The sequence below is a fragment of the Semicossyphus pulcher genome, unplaced genomic scaffold (assembly GCF_022749685.1).
Source record: "Semicossyphus pulcher isolate SPU_LCO1_2020_fin unplaced genomic scaffold, fSemPul1.0.p SCAF_10, whole genome shotgun sequence".
NCBI lineage: Eukaryota > Metazoa > Chordata > Actinopteri > Labriformes > Labridae > Semicossyphus > Semicossyphus pulcher.
The window spans coordinates 16,788,472-16,796,252 of record NW_027211604.1 but is presented as its reverse complement, the minus strand read 5'-3'; positions in this window follow the sequence as shown (position 1 = coordinate 16,796,252).

Below are 7,781 nucleotides of genomic sequence, written 5' to 3'. Positions count from 1 at the left end.
AAATAGAAACATTGCTGTATCCTCTGCATGTTAGCGCAGCTGTCAGGGTAAGATCTTGATTCGTCAGAGCAAACCTGTCATACAGCAGGGATGAAATCAGATGGATAAGCGGAGAGACAAAGAAAGAGAGAGGGAGGGGAGAGGCCCTCTGGATGTACAGTACATCTCATGTGACCTGCTGGTTGATGCATAAATCTCAAAAGATCTCACTGTATCATCACATATGCTTTATGATGTAACGTCAGCTGTTCCACCATAAGCACAATATGATGTAGAATTACTGCCAATCCATATCAGTGACACCTTCCTTGTGTCTAAAGTTGCCATATGGGACGCGGCAGACAGCAACAGAACGTCTCTGAATAATCAAGGACTCGTAGCTCTTCCTGCTGGAGTGACTCGTTAGTGTTTGTGTGTTTCAGCTGATTTAGTTTTACTTAACAAATTAACCAAATAGAGCAAAAAAAGGGTAAGAAAGTTCCTCAAGGCAGATGAGCTTAAATGCCACAAATTATTTAATATATTCAGTAGCAATGGGACAAAAGCAGTGCCAGGACTGTCAGCTATGCTCAGAGTGTAATGTAGCTGGTTAAGCTGTAGCTGCACTTTTACATCGGGGGGTTTAAATCTGAAAACATACTGTTTGGTATTTTTCACAAAGAGAAATAACAGTTGGCTAATTTTAGTGCAATTCATGCTGAGTGATTTATCTCGTACCTCAGAGTATCACCATTAAAAAAAACGTCCTCATGTCTGTTTCAGTTTTAGTCATCCTACACATGCAGTCAACAAATTAAACATTGGCAAGGGCAGGTTTATTAATTGGTACATAATACACATTATTGAAAAATGTTTTGGCCATTAATACTTACATAAAAGAATAAGAAGAAGGACGGAGACCACGTTAAAGGAAAAAGCCGCTGTCAGTCAAAGCTGGTGTTCTCTGTAATCAATAGAAGCAATAATATTTGAATTTAGCGGCATAGCTGTGGAGAAAGTTGTACAAACAGCTCGTGGTTTCGCTCATTCTACATTCCTACAACACCCAGCATGCATTGCACCGCTCCCTCTGACAGGAACGGCCCAGCGAGAGACGCTGGAGTGAAATACTACCGTTTTCCAGTCAAGGACATTGATCGCTGCAGGCAATGGCTCAGAACGGTACAGAATCTGATATACGACGAGAATATATCGGTGGATTGTCTAAAAAATCTTCAGGTCTGCAGTCTACATTTCAAACCTGACGATTTTGAACAAGACATGACATCGGAGGCGGTCGTCATAGATTGACGAAATGTAGTTTAGCAAGCTCCCTGGTTTTTCAGGGCCCATTGGAGAAGCGGATAGCGTCCTCCAAAGGCACAGAGCGAAAAAAAAAAATCTACCATAATGGCATCAGCTCCCCATAATAGCATGATAGGACTGAGGTTGAAAATCGGCCAACTGGCCCTTTAAAGGAAGGAGCATTTGATCGATTACTTAAAGTAGAAATAATGCTATGTTATCAGAGCCACAGTCTCATCTAGTCACATCCCAGTAACATTTCCATCTGTTACATACAGGAGATGTTGTGTTCATGTGTCAGCCTCAAGGGAAATCTCTTGTGTGAGGCCCAAGCTGGTAACAACAGCACAAAGAAGATTGACTGGCAGTTTTCTCTGATGTCAAAGTCATTTATCGCATTTAGTTAAAGTCATTTGTATCAGCTCTAAATCAACCCTATTAATTGGAACTCATTGGATTGTATGGAATTGGGTCTAAAGGGCAGAAATGTGTAATGTGCTGCTCACAATGGAAAACCCTTTAAGGCAAATCTATGATTTTAGACTAGTTAAATGAAATTGCCTTCAGTAATGTAATTGAATGTGTCAAACTGTAAGTTATATGTGCAACCTCTCATATCAGAACACTTGAAGGCAGCATTATTCTACCTAAGCCTTAAACTCACAAAAAATTGACACTAAAAGCACAAAATATATGCTAATTTGTTGTTGTACATCTGTTTCCAGATGGTGAGGGCTGAGGCGTGTGGGCTGAGTATGCAGCTCTGTTAAGTGTTTTGGTTTGCTTCTTTTATATTTGTTTCCCTTTCTGCAGCAGAAATTGTCACTAAGTAAAGTGTCAACTGCATATGCAAAAATGAAATGGATATTCATAACATTTCTTCATTTAAAAAAGCAGCTTCCGCTTTAGGAGAGGTCTGTTACATCCCCTCAGGCTCTTAATATTTAACTTAGGTGAACACTCAAAAGTTTTTATGAAAATAAAATAAATAAATTTAGATGAACCTAATTGAGATTGTCCACCTTTGCTCTCTATTACTGCATACTATCTTATCAAGTTAGTCAAGGCCTCCTTCTCCCCAGCAACTTTTGCAGCTCCTCCTGGGGGATCCTGAGGTGTTCCCTGGTCAGACGCGATACGTAATCCCTCCAGCATGTTCTGGGTCGACCCCAAGGTCTCCTACAGGTTGGATGTGAAGGACAAACCATCAAAGGAAGGCGTCCTGTTTCTTGGTTAATTAATAAAGTACATTTAAAACGAACATGTAGCAGGGCTTGGAGGTGAACTCGTTTGAGTTTACATGTCAGTCTGTTGACAGGTTTTGGGGAGGAGTACTGCATAAAGAAAGCAAAATGTTGTGTAGAGTCTTTTGTGGCTCCAGTGGGATCTGCGTTAAGTCTGATAAGTTGCCTGAAGTGATGTCACTCGACCTTGCATCAGTTGCATTTGAATTTTTAAACTGAAAAGTGAGGAGTTAGAAAGACTTCACCTGATCCCAGCAGCCCACTACTCATCTCTGCTTGAGGCTCGCAGGTCAGGGCTACAGTAGCCTCTATTAGCATAACACACCCTGAATCTCAGAATGTCTGTGGTTGAGTGTAGACAATAGGGGTGTGTTCAGCCCTGACAAAAATTAGAAAAATCTTGATTTAAACAGGAATGCTGCTGCATTGATCACATTTTATTGTCTTGCGTTATGCAAATTCAGTGCCTTTAAAAAAAAGCAGGAATTAAATACACGTCTCTGCAGATTGGGTCAAACATCTGAAACACCAACCAAATGAAAGAAAACATACCTCCAAGCATTGTACAGCATCTCAGTCCAAAGAAAAGGATCGCCTACAAGAAATGTAAAGCGGGCCGTGCTTATCACAGGAGCAAGTCGGTAATGCACGAGCATTTGAAGAGAAGGCCCATTGGACTTGTGTACTTGATTTGATTTATGTTTGTATCAGCACTTTGTCTGTCCTTGGTTGTAATGGACAAAAACTTGATATTGTATTTTTTATTTATCTTTTGTATCAGTCGGAGCCAAATCAGCAGCAAAGTTAATTAAACAACATGTTTTTGAATGAAGAGCTCATATTTATTGTCTTTCGTGTTAGTTAGCACATAATCAAAAGAACCTCCAACTAAATAAAAGCTGAGCCATTAAGTCATTATGCAAATCATTATCCAATTAGTTGATTCATTGTTTCAATAATCAATGACTAGTTGACGATCAAAATATTCGTTAATAGCCGTTGAGTATTATCTCAAAGGTTGAGTGTGCGATTTTATTTTTTATCAAATTCAGCAAATATCTCATCTCGGCCCACCAGCTGTCCCTTCTTCACAGCGCTGACTCTGTAAACAAACAAAGTAAGCAACAGGTAGGGTCGGCTACTCCTCCTCTTCCACGTCCTCGACCACAGAGAACAAAGCTACATCCTGATAGTGATAAAAAATTACTTCCCATATTGAGGCTAATTTACCCACCAGCAGCAGACACCCCAATGTCCACCCTATTGTTTGTTATAAGTGTTAGAGTGGTGTCTATGGCGATGCGTTGGGGGGCGGAGCTTCTGAAGGTGCACTGAAGGGAGGGGTTTATTTGTTTGGCTGTTGGGAGCATAGACTGTTTAAAAAGATGGACGATATGACGGCTCCCTAAAAGTGAAGCCAAAACATTTGGGGCGCCCCCTGCTGACTGGCTGCAGTATAGGTCATAAAGCCCGCCTCCTCCATGTTAACAGATGGGACATGAGTCAAACTATAAAATCAAAATTCACAGCATATACATTTTTCTCAAACATGGTTTCTGTCATTATAGTTAGTTCTTATCATGCTGATTTACATCCAAGTGTTAATTTTTTTGACAAATTTATATTTAATTAGTTATTTGATGCTGTAAAAAGGATGATTGACAGCTCTGTTGACCAATACGGCTCCTGCAGCCGATCTGTTCTGGATTAGCAGATTAGAGGAGGAATGGTGAGAGGAAACGTGACTAAAACAATCACTACAGTCACTGAAGTTTACATACCTGTGAACATCTGCTTCAGACCAACACAAAGAGTTAGTTAAGTTACATACGCCGACGTGCGGGATCTTTGCTGTTTTTTCGGTAAGTTCAGTTTGTGTTTTGGTTAGCGGAAGTGGGCGGTGGCTCCTCCTGCCCAACTCTACTGCGCAGACTCTGGCTCCAAATTACGTCACTATCGCAAAATGGCAGCGTCTGTCACGGGGACTATTTTGGCATCAATTCCTTACAATGAGAGCAGATGGAGAAGCATCATCCATCTATATATACATCGACAGTCCTGTTTCAGAATTGCATCCCCCACCTTCAAAGTCAAAGCCTGCACACATATGCAGTATCATACAAATACACACATATCTATTCAGCGTCCACTTTCACATCACCTCCTCTGCAGCCTTTTTGTTCTCTCAGGTGAAAAACATACACAGCAGCTTTGTGTGCTGGAAAAAACTTCATCATCAACAAGGTTTCAGATTGCCCTCTGCTTTCTCATTTTCTTTGGCTAAAAGTAGAGCGCCTTCGCACTCTGTAATTATCTTGCTTCCTCTGTGGTAACTGTGTTCATTTCTGTGACTCACCCTCACTCAACCAAATTCCTTCTGGCATCTTCTTTCCACTGAATTCATCCCTGTTGTTTTCTGCAACGGCTGGAGAAATAAAAAGTGAAATATCTTTGTTTTGCGAAGCAGAATCTACAGTATGTGTGCAGGAAGAGAGTTTTCTTTTCAACAGAATGGTAGAAAGCAAGAGGAATGTTGGGCATGCAGATCAGTGGAGGAGAGATAACACACCTGGTTAATTCGCTCTTTCTCTGATTAGGTTTCATTGCGAAGTGATGGTGTGATGAGAAAGATATTCTCGCGAATGAAGGGCATAATTAGAGGGGGAAGTGAAGGGAAAAGAGAAGAATAGAGGACGGAGGATAGGTGAGGAAAGTTGTGAATATTAACTCAGAATGAGCACGACTCCATCTGACTTTTAATGAGCACCGGGGCGAAGACCCGAGCAAGAGTCATGATTTAGTTGAAGATGAACATTATTAAAATCTGATGAAATACAGCGAGACTCGTGTCAACATCGATGCCTCACCTGATCGTGATTAGGTGAAGATGGATCAGGGTTGTTGAGTAAACCAATAAATCATGTTCCAGTGAGTTGAAGCCAGAAAAAAAAAATATTGCTATAATTGATTACGGTTATATACCATTTAATTCATTCAGGAAATGTTCCATTAATTAAAGTTGCATAATCAGTTATCCAATCGACAAAAGCTTCAATAAGTAATTTCTCAGGCAACACTACCAAACACATGCAGACTGGGTTAGGTTCTGCTTTCCTCTGCTGTATGTCGTTGTAAATCTAATGACTCATATTTTAATGTTTATTTAATGTGCCATTCATTCTCAAATGGAGTTGCCAATTTCCAAGGGTTGACATTTGTTTTGTATTAAACAGTAAGTTATGTTCGTTTTGTAAAAGTGCTCCAAAGTAAAGATTTAACCTAAAATTCCTGCACAATTTCTGTCATATTTCCAACTTTAAAAGATAAACTAATCCTACTCAATTCTAATGTACAACACATAATAGAATGTGGTCCACGTCAGTAGCCATGCGATTAAAATACCAGCTCTCAGCTTTATTTAACATTTAATAAATCTATTGAGACTGTCTGGTTTGAAATGAAATGCTGAGATTTAAAGTAATAATCTCGAAGATTTTCATTTAAATAAATGTTTGTTAAGTCACTGTCTATCGCTGAATGAGGTAACACAATGGTGATTGAGCCTATGGCCCACTGATGAAAGCCTTTGCATTTGCAGTATTACAGACTGGATGTCTGTGGTGACATTCGCAGAAAAAATCACAAGCAGTGCCCAGTTAGTGACGCGTTTTCCATCACCCAGCAGTGGTTGGTCTGCAAGGTTGCTTTCCCGGTCTCTGCAAGTGTTGCGAGTAAACAGTAATCTACTATGGCTGAACAAACAAAGAAAAGATCGATGACTACAGGTACAACTTCAAAAATAAGTGAAAATACAAAGAAAAAGAAACAATTGGACGCTCAGATGAAGCAAACAGTCTAAAAAGGAAAGCGACCGTCAGCGAGGAGCCAACCGTGGACGTCACACATGTGACACTGTCTGGATATCTGGGAAGTGTGCTCCCACAATTACAATCTATCACCATAGGTGCGAAACTGAGATCTTCGAGATTATAACTTTAAGGTTGTGTTTTGTGATGCAGTTGTATTGCATTGTATCATACTGTAAAGTTTCATGTTACTAGTTAGACAACTGAATTCAGATTTCAAAATACAGTTTCAAAGAGTCTAGGTTTCTAAAATGATGAAGTGATTCTTGGACAAACATGGTTACTGACTGAGCTAGTTTCTTTAATTCATCGTTTTGGCACTTGGCAAAGTGCTTTGTTGTTATGACAACATTAAACAAGATCCTGTCCGTGTTGGCAGGTTTGGCCTCTTTAGAAGAAACTGAATCACACATGTCCTAAAATTACCCACTTGTAGCCATGAAGTGCACATGAAATACATCCAGGCTGGTATTTAATATCATCTCTGAGTAATCCCTGCTCTCACAGAGCACAGTGTGCTGTCTGCAGCACACAGTGTCTTGGCATCCGTTCCTAAATATGACTGACATCTGACCAGGGATTTATCCCATTGCCCCAGTTTCACTGGGACTGGTGATGAGCAGAGAGCACTGCGTCACAAATAAGCTACATAGACTACACAAAGATGTGGTCTTTTGTGCGTGTGGGTGTGTGTGTTCGTGTGTGTGTGCCTTTTTTATGTGTGAAAAGGCATGAATACCCACCCATATTCATCAGTCAGTGTGAACATATGTTAATATGCTTTCAGAGCATATGTCTGCTTTCAGTTAGTTAGTGTGTGTCTGTGTTTGTCTAGAGATTAAGGGTAGTTAGAATAACAAAGTAAGCATGACAAATTGATTTTCGGACACATGACTTAATGAGTTTTCTTTCCTAACATATAAATAATAACCCAAGCTGCGCGCACCGCTGAGAAGCATTTTGTCTTGTAAAATATCAAATTCTGCAGCCAGATTATTATGAGCTGTAGCCGCTCCCTGAGCGACAGACATGACTTACATCCCCTGACCCAGACATTTTTTTTCTAAATAATTGAACTGTGCTCAGTAATTTGAATTTTAAATGCACCAAACTCAGCAGGAGCACCGCAGCAGTAAAGGTCCGTGGACTGAACTGACATCCTCCTAAATGCATGGGTGGGAGAAACTAGGCCAGAAAAAGTACTTACACACATACACACAGGGACACAGACACACTTTAATGCATTAACATTTCAACATTTGTATGCTGATTTAATTCAACAACCTACACATCATTTTTGAGTGCAGTTAAGTAGGTTACATCCTGCCATCGTCGGGGATCACTAGTGTAGCTTGTTGCTGTAGAATATTTGATTATAGCTTTTGTT